This window comes from Thermobia domestica, chromosome 5, assembly GCF_964235325.1.
Source record: "Thermobia domestica chromosome 5, izTheDome1.hap1.1, whole genome shotgun sequence".
In the NCBI taxonomy this organism is placed as follows: Eukaryota; Metazoa; Arthropoda; class Insecta; order Zygentoma; family Lepismatidae; genus Thermobia; species Thermobia domestica.
Genome location: NC_137458.1, coordinates 75,405,252 through 75,421,258, shown reverse-complemented (window position 1 = coordinate 75,421,258; position 16,007 = coordinate 75,405,252).

The window sequence follows — 16,007 nt, the reverse complement described above, 5'->3', positions numbered from 1 at the left end:
TTTTTCAACAGAGTTTTGGCTGGTTATTGCGCCAAGGAAACCATTTGTGCACCCAGGTTCCTTTATGTTGGTATCAGGAATCAGGCTCTCAAACGATGTAGAGGTTGTTTTGAAACACTCTGTATATTTCTATCATGTTACTAATTAGCTCCTTTTTGTCAATCTATTGTCAGTATTCCCAAAAAAAAAGTAAACTAAATTCACTAAATCGTCTTCCTCCTATGCTTTCTTCTTGTATAGTATTTATTATATCTTCTTATTAGAGTTGACAGAGATTGCCAACATTGATTGAAACATGTGGTTAAAATGCTACTAGAGGAATTCCCTCATTACTACAGAAATTCGATCCTTGCATCCCTTCGCCACTTTAGGCGAGATGGATTAGACAAGATGGGAATTCCCATGTAGCTTAAAATGGCGGACATTCTTATCTTGGAGATATAAGCGGATGATAAATCATTAGGCGAGGTAGGATTAGGCGAGATGCAATGGAAACAGCTGAAAAATTAGGGGGACGGTAGGCAGCGACATGATATCATGTTGTTCCCCATGCGTATCTTTGCCCATTGTAATTACTAAGGAACTGGGTTGACGCCATACATATCTTTTGGAGGTGGGAGTACGAAATCCCACGTGTTCCGAAACACATTAATTGCTGTGAGGTCTAACAAAAAATATTATGTGATAATAGTAATAATAATAATAATAATAATAATAATAATAATAATAATAATAATAATAATAATAATAATAATAATAATAATAATAATAATAGTAGTAGGGGTCTGAGTGATAGATATTATTCTACTTTCTATTATCATTCTTGCGGCTTCCGTGATTCTGGATATATTGTTTTTATAAGGAATAAAGAAGCTTCAAGCAACAATTTGGCAAATATGATTTGTATAAAAGAAAAAAAGATTTGTCAGCTGTTTTACAAAGCACTAAGCAACGGACAACTGATCTTGTGTCTGTTTTTTTTTTTATTATAATGTTACAAGGCACAGATTCCACGCCTGCGGACAGCCTGCTTCTTTGCCTGAGGGCCGCTTCAGTACAAAATTAAGACTTTCATTCTGTCAATGTATCTGCCAATCACATAGGTTCTTTGCAACGCTGAATTTTACAAGAAAGATTTTGTGCATCGGGTAGGAAGCAAAGTCGGTCGTACATTGTCACCCCTTCCCCTCTTTTGCACACTTTGTGAAATTTAACTTCTATAGTGTAGTGAGTTACAGAAAAGATAATGTTATTTTTGTAAATGACATTATTTAATAAGATTGACCATTATCGCAATACATTCAAGAAGAATATACTCATTTAACAGTCGTCATACTTAGTTGCCTGCACTGAAATTCCCATAATGTGCTTTCCTCTTTACTATTATGTGCTCGGAGCTTCTTCGGAGCTAAGTCGTTATCGCACGCGCCTTTGATGTGAAAGACCCGGGTTCGATTCCTGACAGGCGCATAGCCAACAGGGGGCATCCGGGGAGTCGGGACTCCCCTTTCGAGACCAGAAATGAAGAAAATTAGGGAACGATGAAACAAAAATGAAATGAGAAAAAGAAGGATCAGCGTTAAAAATAAACTACAGAAAGCTTTCGGTTACTCTTTCTTATGAGGAATTTTGTATTACTTGCAATAGATATTTGCGAGGTGAGAGATATATCCTGGAAGAGGAAACTGGATATTTCTAGAAAAAGTTGCGCAATTCTAAGATTTTCTGCTACTAGTCATGGCGATTTCAAGATTCCGAAAGCATAATACCATTGTTTAACACCGTAGACATTTTCTATCATAATTTTTCGTCATCGCATCCTTGCAATATCAAACATGTTATTTCAAAAATAATTTTCTACTGCTCCTGTAACCTGTCATTTGAAAGAAACAGTAGTTGACGGAAAAATAAAAATAAAAATATATGTGGAAAGAAAATAATGTTAACATTTGTTTTAAAGGAGAAAGGAACGCATATATTGCAAAATATTTTACAAACCATTTTGAGTATATACTTTTTTTATAATGGTGAATATGTACTTTTTATAAGAGTTGAGGTCATAATGAAAGGCAAATTTGTTATATTTGAATAAACAGAGGAAAGATGTAAAATTGTATAATGTCTTTCAATACGGTTTCTTTTTATTTTCTCCCAGATTTCTTCATAGTTTATCAAAATACTTAATAACAACCTCACAAACCATCATTATGTTGATAATGAAGTAGTTTCAATTAATCGAGCTCCTGGGCCTTTAGTATTCATGTCACGCCCAGCCACCTGTTACGAAATCCTGGCCAAACGAACTAATATATGTTCCAGTAAAATTGTTTAGAATGATCGGGACCCCGGTGTGATAACCACAATAATTCATTTGAAGGACCTCTCGCTTAGGAAATCCTGGCTACGTGCCTAATTCCCGGCGAGAGCTCATGCGGTTCGGATTTGACAATTGATCAGTAGGTGCCATCTTATATAGCCTCGCTGCTGAAAGGGACGATAAAATCAACTCAGCTCATATTGATCACCATACGAGATATAACTCCGAGTTGAAATTTGTCCCTGGAAAACCTCCCAAAATCATCAACGGTACGAAACATGTCTGCAATGCAACATGTCAATAATTTCCAACTCTATGCTCTGTGACATAGTTTGCTTTTCATGTTTTCAGTAAACTAGACAGACAAAAGGAAGAATGGATGATTACTCACAGAAAATTGTGTTCGAGAGTTGGGGTTATACAGGCCCTTATCCACGGGGAGTCTAGGTGGCCTAACTGACTCTAAATTTTTACATCAGAATGAAATATGAGCATTAAAGTAATGAGACATTAGGATTTTATTGTTGGAATGATACCAGACTCGTCTCCTGGTGTAAGCTCAACTTTAAGTCCTATGTCATTTGCAGGTCTTGTCTCATACAGTTTCGTTGAAAAAATTCTAAAGATGTGCTATGACTAGTATGCGAACTAAAGATTGTTTTCAGCAAAAGAAATGTAAATTTCTTGCTTTAGACTCTGCACTGTAATCCAGTTTTCCTGGAGGCGAGATAGTATGGTTGGAAACTGTCTATCACATTCAAGCTCCGAACCCACATTAAATAGACCGTTCTTTATAACCTTGGTGTTGTATAAGGACGAAAGACAAAAATATACTGATAGTTAAAGTAACAAATGTTATACGCAAAAGATTTAAAAAATGGTTTGAAATAGAGAAAGGACAGTAACCGAGCTTTATTAGTATTACTAGTATCTATTACCCGCTTCGCAGGGTTGAAATGAAAATTAAAATGCAGAACTCCGTATTTTATGTGTTTAGTACCAGTGAAATATGCTGTTTTCGTTTTAAATGCCATCGATTTAAACAGCATCGGAATAATCATTGATTATTTCTTCTATCCAAAAAATCATGGATTCGACACTAATATTGGTCATTTTCACTCATTTATATGTATATTTCCCCCTCTCCCACGTTGCGCCCCATGGCACCGGAAGTGTCACTGTTCATATCGGGGATCCCCCGAATATGTGGATTCAGCACTAATATTGGTCATTTCGATCTTTTTAAATATATCTTCCTCCCCCCACCCCCCAAGGTGTGCGGTTGAATTTGAAATTAAACTGGATCTAAAGTACCACTGTACATCTAAGCTAAACAGAAAAATATAAATTCGACGCTGATTGTGACCATATCGATCATTTTTATATATCTCTTTCTCCCCTTCCCGCAAGTGGCGGAGCTGATTTTGCATTTAAACCGGATCGAAAATGTCAAAGTTCATCAGAATGATCCTGAAAACTATGGATTAGACACTAATATTGGTCATTTTCGATTATAATAATTATATATAGGTCCTACTCCTCCTCCACGATAGTGCGCCACACGTCATCAGATTTGTCACTGTTAATCTCAGCTACTCCTAAAACTATTGATTCGGCGCTATTGTTAGACATTTTCGATTATTTTTTAATGCTAACCCCCTCGCATCCATTGTAACCTCCCCCTCCCCAAGTATTAGGGTTGAACTTGGATTCAAACTGCATCAGAAGTGTCACTGTTTGTCCCTTCGACCCCGAAAACTATTGATTCAATAATAATATCGGTCAGTTTTGGTAATTATTTTAATTTCTCTCCCTCTCCCCCAACCCTACGTTGATTCATCAAAGTGTATAGACTAAAGTAATCTCTGTCCCTAAACTCTTGTATGTTGAAAATTTGATCGAGCTTTATTGGGTGGTTCAAAAGTTATTAAGTTTGATTAGTTTTTTTTATTTATACGACCCCTCCCCTCCCCATCCCTAGTATGTACCGTTAAAATGAAATTATAAAACTGTTTGTAGATCCGAACCTTATGCATCTTGAAAATTTGATTGAGGTCGGTCTGATAGTTCAAGGGTTATTAAGTTACAATAGTAACTTTCAGTCTTATATAAATTGAATTTTATATATCTCCCACTGCTTCTCCGTCCCACGTTGCTCCATCAAATTTAAATCATACAAACGATCCCTAAACCTCTTCTATCTTGAAAATTTCATCAAGTTCGGTCGAGTGGTTCACGAGTTATTAAGTTTTATCTACATTTTTATACCCCCTTCCTTTCCTCATCCCTCAATCCTATCATTAAAGTGAAAAGCCAGCCCAACCTCAAACCTCATCCATGTTACAAATTTGATCGAGATTGACGGATTGACGGGCGGTTCAGGAGATTTAGACTCACAAACATATCTTTTTTTAATTATATATATATATATATATATATATATATATATAGAGAGAGAAGAGAGAGAGAGAGAGAGAGAGATATAGATATAGATATAGATAGATAGATAGCTTCCCTTCCACTCCTCCGTGCTAGGGCACACGGCATCAGCATTGTCAGTGTTAATCTTACTACTGCTAAAGCTATTGATTTGACACTAATATTAGTCATTTTCAATCATTTTTAAATGTTTGTTGCCCCTGTATGTTGTGCCCTCTCCGTCTCCATACATTAGAGCTGAACTAGTACTGAAACAGCATCACAAGAGTAACTGTTTCTCTCACCGACAACGAAACAATGAATTCAACAATAATATCGGTCATTTTTGATCATTTTAAAATGTCTCTCCCCCTACCCCTACCCTACGTTGCATCGTCAAAGTGAATAGCCTAAAGCAATCCCTGCTCCTAAACTTACGTATGTTGAAAATTTGAGTTACATCGCTCGGGTGGTTCAAGAATGATGAAGTCACAAAGGCAGTCATTTTTATTTTATCTTTTACGTACATCTCTCCCATCTCCCACCCTACGATGAATTGTCAAAGTGAAGCGATAAAAACACCCAAGGCCCGACCCTCATATATGATGAAAATTTGATCGAGATTGCTTGGGTGGTTCACAAGTTATTGGGTTTTATTAGTTTTTATTTATACGTCTCCATCTCCTCCACCTTGGATATACCGTTAAAGCGAAATTACAAAAATATTTTTAGATCCAAAACCTTATCTTGGAAATTTGATTGAGATCGGTTAGATGGTTCAAGGTATTATGAAGTTACAAAAATAGTTTCTTTCAGTCTAATATAAATTTATATTTATATCTCTCCCCCTCCTTCGCTTGACGCACGTTGCTCCGTCAAATTTAAATCATAAAAACGATCCCAGGCCTGAACCAGATCTATGTTGAAAATTTGATCAAGATCGTTAGAGTGGTTCAGGAATTCTTAAGTTTTATTTATTTTTACACCCCTCCTCCTCAGTTCTATCATCAAAATGAATAGCCTACAACCAGCCCAGCCTTGAAACTCATCTATCTTACAAATTTGATCAAGATCCGAGGGGCGGTTCAGGAGATTTAGAGTAAGAAACATAGTGATTTACAGTTGCATGTATATAGATTGTTAGTGTCGAATCCAGATATTTCCCTATGGGGGCAACGTAAAATTTTACGACACTTTCCAGGAGCCTCCAACAGAACGGTGGATAAATCGCTTTTACCACTGGCTGCCCTATACATTGAGGCTTTTCCCAAATAGGCAGTTCTGGCTTCGATAGAGGAAAAAAAAGTTTGAAGTGCTGGATCGGAGCAGTGAAGAAGAGAGTAATCTTTTTTTTTTTTTTTTTTTTTAGCTAAACAATACGATTATCCAACGTGACGGCCACCATGGTCTCGCATCGCGGAGTACTTTGTTTTTTTTTAATTTTCGATGGAGACCTGCCTATGTATTTTGAATTGCAGAATAAAATAGGATGTATACATTAACATTACAAATATATGACCATATTGGTATTGAATTTCCTTTTTAGGAGCTTTAACTTTTTACTTTTGGCAGCTTGCCGTCCCCTAAACTGCCGCTCGGAGAGTTTGCACCTTTCCCTTAGATCTGGCACTGATCAGTGGAGATGACTCTTATCTGGACGGAAGGTCATGGCTTAGTTATAAACAATAATACAGTAAGAAACTAAAACATAAATATAGTGAGAATAATAACAACTCGCTGATTGTGTGAACAGTTTTTCTTTTTTCCCATCAGCTGGTCTAATAATGCTTGTGGCGCACGCAGAACACGTAGAGGAGAATTGGCTATGCCACACTTAGTGATGGGTAAATTCCCGGGAAGATGTTTTTCGGGAATATTCCCTGGGAATATTCTAGGAAAGATTCCCAAAATGGGAATTTATCCGGGAATTTATGTACAATCAGAAAGAAAATTGCATTCTATTACTATATTATGATTTCAAAGTTGAATTAATTTCTATATCACAGCGTATTATTACTGTTGTCCACAGAGGATTCTTTAAAATCTATATATTCTGAACGGTACTATGTTACTTTATTAACACTTTATTATATTTAGAGAGTACGCATAAATTTATATTTATTTACAATATGTTCTATCAATTAAATGTGTGTGAAAAAATTATATAGTAACAGTTTAAATTTATATAAGTGGATTTGCTCAACTTGACTCTATTACTGATATTATAAACACATTAAATTTATAAATGTCATAAACCAATTAGATTGGGTAAATACTAGAAGATACATGAATCACCAATTTATCAACATTTGCCCATACATATTTATGTTCACAAAATTGGCAAGATACTTAGTTATCTCTATATTTTGGAACGTAACATTGCCATACACGACCTTTCATTCTACCTATTTCTCGAAATTCCATACGATAATTCACATGTAAAAGAAGTCCGTGTACCTCTTCAGAAATTAGAGTCAGAGAGAGGAGACAGACCGACGTCTATTACTAATGGTGGTTCAGGGTTTATTAATAGTACTTCATCTGTATTTCTACATAATTCTAAATTACTTTACAAAATTGTTTCTTCTTATCATTTGTAAATTAGTACCTTGCTAATTTTGGCTGCTTTTTAGCATTGGGGACCAGATTTTGCACCTAGTTTTTTTGCGATATTCTATTATGATGCGGTCTTTTTATGTTTTCATACGTTAAATTACGTTACCAACATTAAATTCAGACAGCATTGCAGAGCGAGCGTTAGCGAATGAAGGCGGGAGAGACCCGCATGGCACGTTGTTTTCTATCTTCGTTACCAACAATTCACTTTCTTTTCTCACATAAATCACTTCCACTTACCTTATCCTTTTGTGTAAATCCCTACTGATCTAAAAATATTGTGTTCGATACTTTCTTGACTACTTGAGCATCACTATCAACTCATTTCTTCCGTAAATCATCCTACTTTTTGCAAGTTTTGACCTCTAATAGTAAATAATTACTATATGTTTTAGTGCAAATGGAAATGGAACTTAAAACACCATATTATTAGTTATATAACGTACCGTCAAATAATTTTAAATTTTTTAACCTCCAAATTCGTAAAAACCTAGAAGTAAATCATAATATATTAAAATAAAGTAATTAGTCATATGGTTCTTATAATTTGGAAGATAAAGTAAAGAAATGGAAATAAATTCCTTCCCGGGAATTTAAAGGCCAGGGAAAAAACCCGCGAATATTCCCATTTTTAAAATTCCTTCCTACCGGGAATATTCCCACTGCCCATCACTAGCCACACGCGAGTCCACCTGAAAGAAATACGAGCTGAAACTTCTGAGTAATCATTATGTCCTACATTCAAGGTTTCTTTATAATGACAAAAATTACATTGTATATTTTACGTTGAACTTCGCTTACAATATTTTGTTCTTCCCTCCAATATTTTAAGTTAAATCCCTTTTCTCTTTCTATTCGTTTATAAAAACAAACTACCTTTTTACTTATTCGTGTCATGATTTTTTTCACAGAGGTAATGAACTTTGAATTTAGCGCATGAGAGTAGCAGAAACATACGAGCTTGATATTTCTCCGCGAGATCCCCTCATCACTGAGTTCTGTTGCTCGGCACCAGATGTCAATATAAGATGCAGTAACGAAACACTAGCAATTAACGATTTTAATTCCACTAATTTCACTTACAAACGTTAACCTATTGTGTTAGTATTGCATCATATGTTTCCCTAAGATAATGTAGTATCCCCTTAGCCTTTTGCTTTTTCTCAATTTCCAAGCAGAAATAGACCAGATACTTTTGATCATCACTAGGGCATTTTTCTTTCTTTTTAAATAATATTAAATTTGCGTACAAAGTAAATTAATTTTCACTAAGATACACACAAGTGCTAGTAACAGTATGTCAGAAGTGCTTGAAGGGCATGAAAAATTGGAACGAAAGATTGTTGAGGGAGAATACGCAAAAAAAAACAGAATACGTTTCTTTATTGTCTGCAGATAAACGGTCTTAGGGGGAAAAGTCCCCGCCCAAAGTTTTGAAAATTGAGGCCTGAGAGGAGGGAGGAAGTCAAACGAAGTGACTGAAATTGTGTACAGACATTGTAGACAAAATTAGGAAATACGAGTTTCTTATTTTACTGAAAAATAGAAAACCGTTTAAGTGGGACGCAGACCCCTCCAGAACTTTGATTGTGAAATATCAAAAGTGCCAATAACAGTATGTCTGAATTGCTTGAAGAATATGAAGAATTGGAACGACACATTGTGTAGGGAGAATACGCAAAAATAAACGAATACGTTTTTTTTTAATTTTCTGCCGTAAAACGGTTTAGCGGGCAAAAGCCCTCACCCAAAATTTTGAAAGTTGAAGGCCGAAAGGCCAAAGGAAGTCAAGCGAAGTGAATAAAATGAGGCCCAAAAAGCAAGAGGAAGTACACCGATTGCATGGCATATTGCACAGATATTGTCGACGTAAAATGAGATAATTAGGTTTTGCATTTTTCTGGAAAAAGCGGTTGAGTGAGTCACGGACCTTCTAAAAGGTTGATTACGGAATACAGAAAGTGCAAAAAAGAATACGTCAGATGTTCGTAAAGAACACGGAGAATTGCAACGAGACTTCGTATAGAGACAATTTGCAAACCAATATATGAAGCGTGTTTTAATTTGTGCTGAAAAAACTGTATTTGGGCCTAATCCCCATCCGAAAAAAAGTAAATATTTTCGAAATACCGAAGGAAGGAGTGGACCGAAGCAAATGAATCTGTTTAGATATTATATAGACCCTACGTAAAATTACGCCTTTCGTGTTTGTCATGTGTTCCTATCCGTTTTCTTTCAAATTCGGCAGATCAACAATAAACTGCAAATAAATGGACACGTTTTTGTTTATGCGCAAAGACTGCTTAAATGAACCTTCTGAATACTATAATATACGCTATACTGTTTCTGCTTGTATTTGATTTGCCATATTTGAAAAAAAAAATCGGAAGGATACACAACACTTGTGAAACACGAAAGACCATATTTTACGTATCCAATATCTGCATACAATAAAATTCGCTTTGTCCACTCCTCCCGCCACTCAACGCGTCGACCGACTCAACATGTTTTTTTATTTCAGGAAAACATGAAAAACGTATTCCGTCATCTTACCTCTACAATATTTCTGAACATTTTATTCACTTCTGTTCGCTTCTTCTTACCTTTCGGGCTCAAATTCCAACATTTTGCACTCTTGCCCCCATAAACCGTTTTACCCCGAAAATAAAAAAATATTCGTTAATTTTTGTCTATTGTCGTACGCAAAGTTTCGTTGCGATTCATCATGTCCTTTGTACACATCTGACAAACTGTTACAATCACTTTTGATATTTCGTGATCAAAGGTGTAGAGGTGTCCGTGCCCCACCCAACCCCTTTTGCATGAAAATATGAAACCCTTATTCCCTCATTTTATGTCTACAATATCTTTGCACAATTTCATTCACAGGGGGTCCTGCTTTTTGACTTTCGAGCATCAATTTTCAAAATTCTGTTGTGGGTTCTTTTGCCCCCCAAAACAGTTTTTCCGCAGAACAAAAGAAACCGTATTCGTTTATTTTTTTGCGTATTGTTCAACAAAAAAGTTATGTTGCAATTTTTCATGTCCCTTATACACATCGACATACTGTTGCTATCACTTTAGTATTTCATGATCAAAGGGTTGAAGATTTAGTGCCCCACCCAACCGTGTTTTTAGAAATATACGAAACCCGTACTTCCTCATTTTATGTCTAGAATATCTGTGGAAAATTTCATTCACTTCTTTTCAATTCTTCTTACCTTTCGGGAGTCTACTTTCAACATTTTGGGGTAGGTTCTTTGGCCATAAAAACAATTTTCCAAAAAAACATAAAAACCCGTATTCGTTTATTTTTTCGTATTGTACATACAAAAAAATTATGTTGTAATTTTCCATATCCTTGACGCACATCTGACATGCTGACACTAGCACTTTTAGTATTTCATGATCAAATGTTTCTAGGGGTTAGTGACCCATTTGGAAAAGAAGAAGCCCGTATTCCCTTATTTTATGTGTACACTATCTGTGCACAATTTCATTCATTTCGTTCCACTTTTTTGCCTCTCGGTCCTCAACATTCAAAATTTTGTGTGGGGGCTTTTTCTCAAGAAAATAGAAAATAAGTATTCGTTTGTTTTTTGCGTATTGTTCATACATAGAATTTCGTAGCAATTCTTCATGTTCTTTACACACATATGACATATTCTTACTTGCAATTTTGATATTTCGTGATCAAGTGTTTGGAGGGTTCCGTGCCCCGCCGAACCGCTATTTTCAAGGAAATACGAAACCCGAATTCCCTCATTTTACGTCTGCAATATCTGTGTACAATTTTATTCAATTCGATTCAGCAGTTCTTGCCTTTCAGATATCAACTTTCAAAATTATGGGCTGGGCTCTTATATTAATCCTTTACATTATATAGCTTTTTTTCTTTTTTATGAGATTCTGTTTTGGGGGAAGGAGGGAAATGCTTTCGTCTGATAACTGTTTCTTGCCATTCATATTTTTTAACTGCTTAACTAAGATCATTTTGTAACTTTAGATGTCATGCAACTCCGTTACGATAATAAAATTGTCATTCTTAACAATTGTTTTTTTCCTCCTATTTGGAGTTTGCCACGCTGATATATTTGTCACAAAATTGAGGTTTGGTCCAATGCATTTACAATTCGTAACCAACCCACAAGCCGAGCTTTCTGGGTTGCATCCTATTGAAGGAAAAGGAGAATAGCAGGTGGTATGCACTTTTGGACTCGTGTATACATATAAAGTATGCGTAACTCTTGTATATAACTCTTGTATATATAAGCTAGCGAATAATAGTATTCCATTATTTCCCAAATTTTTTGCCTCAGTGGAAACTACAGGACACGTAAACTGTTTGCTATTAATGTCGTATTTGTATAGTATTGTGTATCTTTATTTGTACTAAATGAAAATTTCATCTTAGATCTTGATTTTTCTCTATTACAGCTTAACAGATCAGCAAAAAGAGCAATACGAAGTTTCCGAATTTGACATGAGTGACATAAAGTTGACATATTTTTTGGGGTATATGATGAAAAATATACAGGTAAATTTCACGAGATCAGGATTTCTTTAGAATAACTTATTTGCAAATTTATATTTTATACAATTTTGTTAATGCACATATATTCTTTGGCATTTGATGGAAGGAAGAAAGGAGCAGTTCCAAAAGTGCGCAATTTTGCTGTTTACGTTGCGAGTATATAATTTGGTGAGCGAATAGGTAGTGGCCTAAGGCCTTCACATATACAAATTCAAAGGCCGTAGCTCACATGGAACATTGCCAAAAAATTGTCAACAATGCAATGGAAATTCATATAAGCCGGGCATGTTTTAGATATATTTTGTCTATTTCGAAGAAAAGATGGGGCGCGTTTCGTTGATGCCTTATGGAAATAAGTCTGTAGAATGAGCTCTACAAGCACCATGAGTTTCATCGAATTTGACCCTGCAGAACAGAGAAATAAATAGGGTCAAATCAGGGGACGTACCATCTCCGATGCTCCAACCTGCTTGATGTAAGACAAACATCTTACCAAGTTCGTGCACATATTCACTCAAGGCACAGTAATTGGTAAAATACTGCACATTCGTTTCATACGATTTTGCTGTGGAAGAGGACGATTGCATTATAGAATATTTATGTCAATATCCAAATTCAGCAAGACAGTTGGATGTTATGCACACCTCAAGCTCATTATTGGTACCAAATTTCACAGAAGTAGGACCCTACTTTAAGCGGATTTGTACACCCACGCTCCTAACTATGAAAACATTTTCATTCGAACCGAAATCATTTCACATTCAACCTGTTCTATACAAGTTATTAGGACGTAACATGGTACACTAGCGGTTTGGTTCACTAGCCTATTAATCACAAGTTTATGCGTCCAAACCCTGTAGGAAGTACTAGTTTTGTTTTTTTTCTGAGAAATGTGTTCCTATTTTCATCAGAGGACGGAGAACATTTCTTTGATTATATCATTGGCGACTTCTTTTCTCTCAAATTCAATTAAATGGGGAACATTATATGAATTGCAAATCCACAGCTGAGGACAAACTGTTAAGTATGTTCGATATTTCATTATTATTATTTGATTTGTAATGAAATACTAATTATAAGTATTGACGATTTAAGAAGATTCTCCCAAGAGGATAGTCAAGATATGAAAGAGAGACAATTGATAAAACGTTATTAGTCCGCTTTGACAATGATTGAAGATAACATTTGGCCACGAAGGGGGAAATTTTTGTCGACAGAGTCTCAAATTCTCCCACAGATCATGAACTGAAACCATCATTGTTTCAAAGGTTTCCTTAATAGATAGAATATTACATTTATTTCTCGTTCTACGTTTTGAAATGAAAAAATCATAATTTTAAAGAGAATTATAATACGATAAGCATAAAGATATAGAACTAATGAAGTAACTATTCTTGTCTAAGTTATCGATTTCTAAGCGAATTAAAACTGTAATATTCGTTTGCATCGCACTTTAAAGTAAATCCTCTTTCTATATAATTCTTACTGGAAAGAATGTTTAACTACAATTTCGTAATAAATAATTTTAATAATACATTTTTATTGTAATAGTTTTGTTATTCAATGTCGTGTGCACTTCATTTCCCAAAACAAAACCTCGCAAATGTATAATGGACTAGTAAATATTATCAAATAAATTATCATTTAGTTTACGTAAACACTCCATGGCCTGTTTTGAAACTTCGTACTTTAAATAATAATAATAATAATAATAATAATAATAATAATAATAATAATAATAAAATCATAGCCATATCTTTATCAGAATTTCAGGCTTAGTCAATAAATGAATTCAATGTGGTCTCTATTCGAAGTTCTATTTAATCGAATCCGAGAGCAATATAAAGAGAAACTTGGAGAACAGGAAAAAAATCTTACTTTGGTCGGATTGGAAGTATCCTTTAAGAGTTCTTTACAATGTATAGACAAATGCCTTAGACATTTTTTTCTTTTGTTTATGTCAACTGATTCACCTAACGTATCTGAGTAACTTGTCTCTATTTTCTACTCGGTCATACACGTTTTCCAATCATTTCCATTAACCTTGACCTGAGTAAGCATGAAGTGGTGTAAGGTAGCGGAAGCTACTGGCAGAAATGAATTGTGAAATAAATAAATAAAGCATAACTTAAAATAACTCTTGAAAATTTAGCCTGACAATTTTATAGTGACCGTTTGAAAACCTTCTTCTTACCGCTAAACCAATTTCTTCACTGTTTTCTCGTCTCAGCCCATACACATAGCTATCTGAATGGCAGTTTGTTCCATTGTTGTTCGACCTATAACTTCCCCTTTCATAGTAACATATAGTTTTCTACAGCCTTTAGAGCGAAACGTTTTGACAGCCTGTAGAAATTTACATTGTGATTCCTATTAGCAATGACTGTTAAGTGGATCTTTGTGTTTCTACTGAGCATCATCAGCATCATTATATCACTGGTATTTCGCCATTACCATCGGGTCATATACTGCAGAAGAGAAGCTCCATGCTCCACGATCTTCTATTAATCTTTCGATAATCACATACAATTTTTCTTTTTTGTTATTGCCAATAGCCTAATTCGGTTTCTATATAGTCTAATTCGTCCCCTCCCTCTCTTTCCTGCCACCATGCCCTCTAGCACACCCTTCATGATACAGACCATTCTCAACAAATTTCCCAACTAGTTTATCTTCCTCTTCTTAATAATATTTTTCTCCTTCCATTTCTAACACCCTCTTATTCGTTTTCCTCTCGACCCAGCTATTTGTTCCCATTCTTCTCCATGCACATATTTCGAAAGCCTTCAATTGTTTCTCATCATTTTTGAGTAATATCCATGTTTCTGTTCTATAAATACAGTAAAATACTGTACACGAAGCATTTTGTGAGTCTTTTTTCAACTCTATTCAAGGTCCCACAAAATAACATTTTCTTCATCCAAAAAAGCTTATTTCGCCATTTCTATCCTTGCTTTTATTTCACGTTCGCATGTCATATCATCATTAAAAATAGTACACAGATATCGAAAATTAGTCGCGTGTTATTTTTTTCCGCTTCTACTTTTATTTTTGACACCGATCGCTTCGTTTCAATCACCATGGATTTTCTTTCTAACATTTGTTTTCATCCCATATTCTTGAGAAGTCTTTCTTAAATTTTCTACATCTTATTAATTTTCTTTTTAGATTCTGCAACGACAGTCATATCAACCCCAAACCGTATAAACCTCGTCATTCTATCTCCTACCAAAACTCCATCTTCATTATGTAGACTCCTTTTCGCAATTTCTTCTACATACCTGTGAAATAATGTCGTCGAAATATATAATCTCTGTTGAACTCACCTTCCAACTACACTGTTTGTCTACTGTGCATGCACCAGTGAATTTCCCTGGAAAATTACGAAGAATTCGGATAATTTATATAATATTTATGGACGAATACGTAATATAACCTATATCAATAACATATATCATTCCTCAAAGTAACGAATACGGCAAACATAAAAACATCAATAGACATAGGCCTATTATATCGGGACGAAATAGGCGTACAATTTCGGACACTACAAAAGACATTTCGTAAACTCTCCTTTCTGCTTTAGCGGCTACCACGTGTACCTTGCGTGTACGTGCTCCAGGGTTCGATTCTCGGTATAAAATTTGGAATTTTTATTGTTCTAGATGTTTTTGTATATGTGTTTCTGTGTTTCAAGATTAACGGAAATGATTGTAAAACGTGTATAACCAGGTAGAAAATAGAGACAAGTTACTCAGATACGTTCTGTGAATCAGTTAACTTACGGAAAAGAAAAAAATGTGTAAGGCATTTGTTTGTAAATTGCAAAGAACTCTTAAAAGTTATTTCCACCATAATAAGATTTCTCTTTTACCTGTTCTCGAAGTTCATCTTCGTATTTCTGTTCGATTAAATAGAACTTCAAATAGAGACCATGTTGAATTTATTTCTTGACTAAGCCTGAAATTCTGATAAAGATATGGATATGATTTTATAATAATAATAATAATAATAATAATAATAAATAAACGATTATTATTATTATTATTATTATTATTATTATTATTATTATTATTATTATTATTTAATGTATGATGTTTCAAATCAGTTTATGCAGTATTT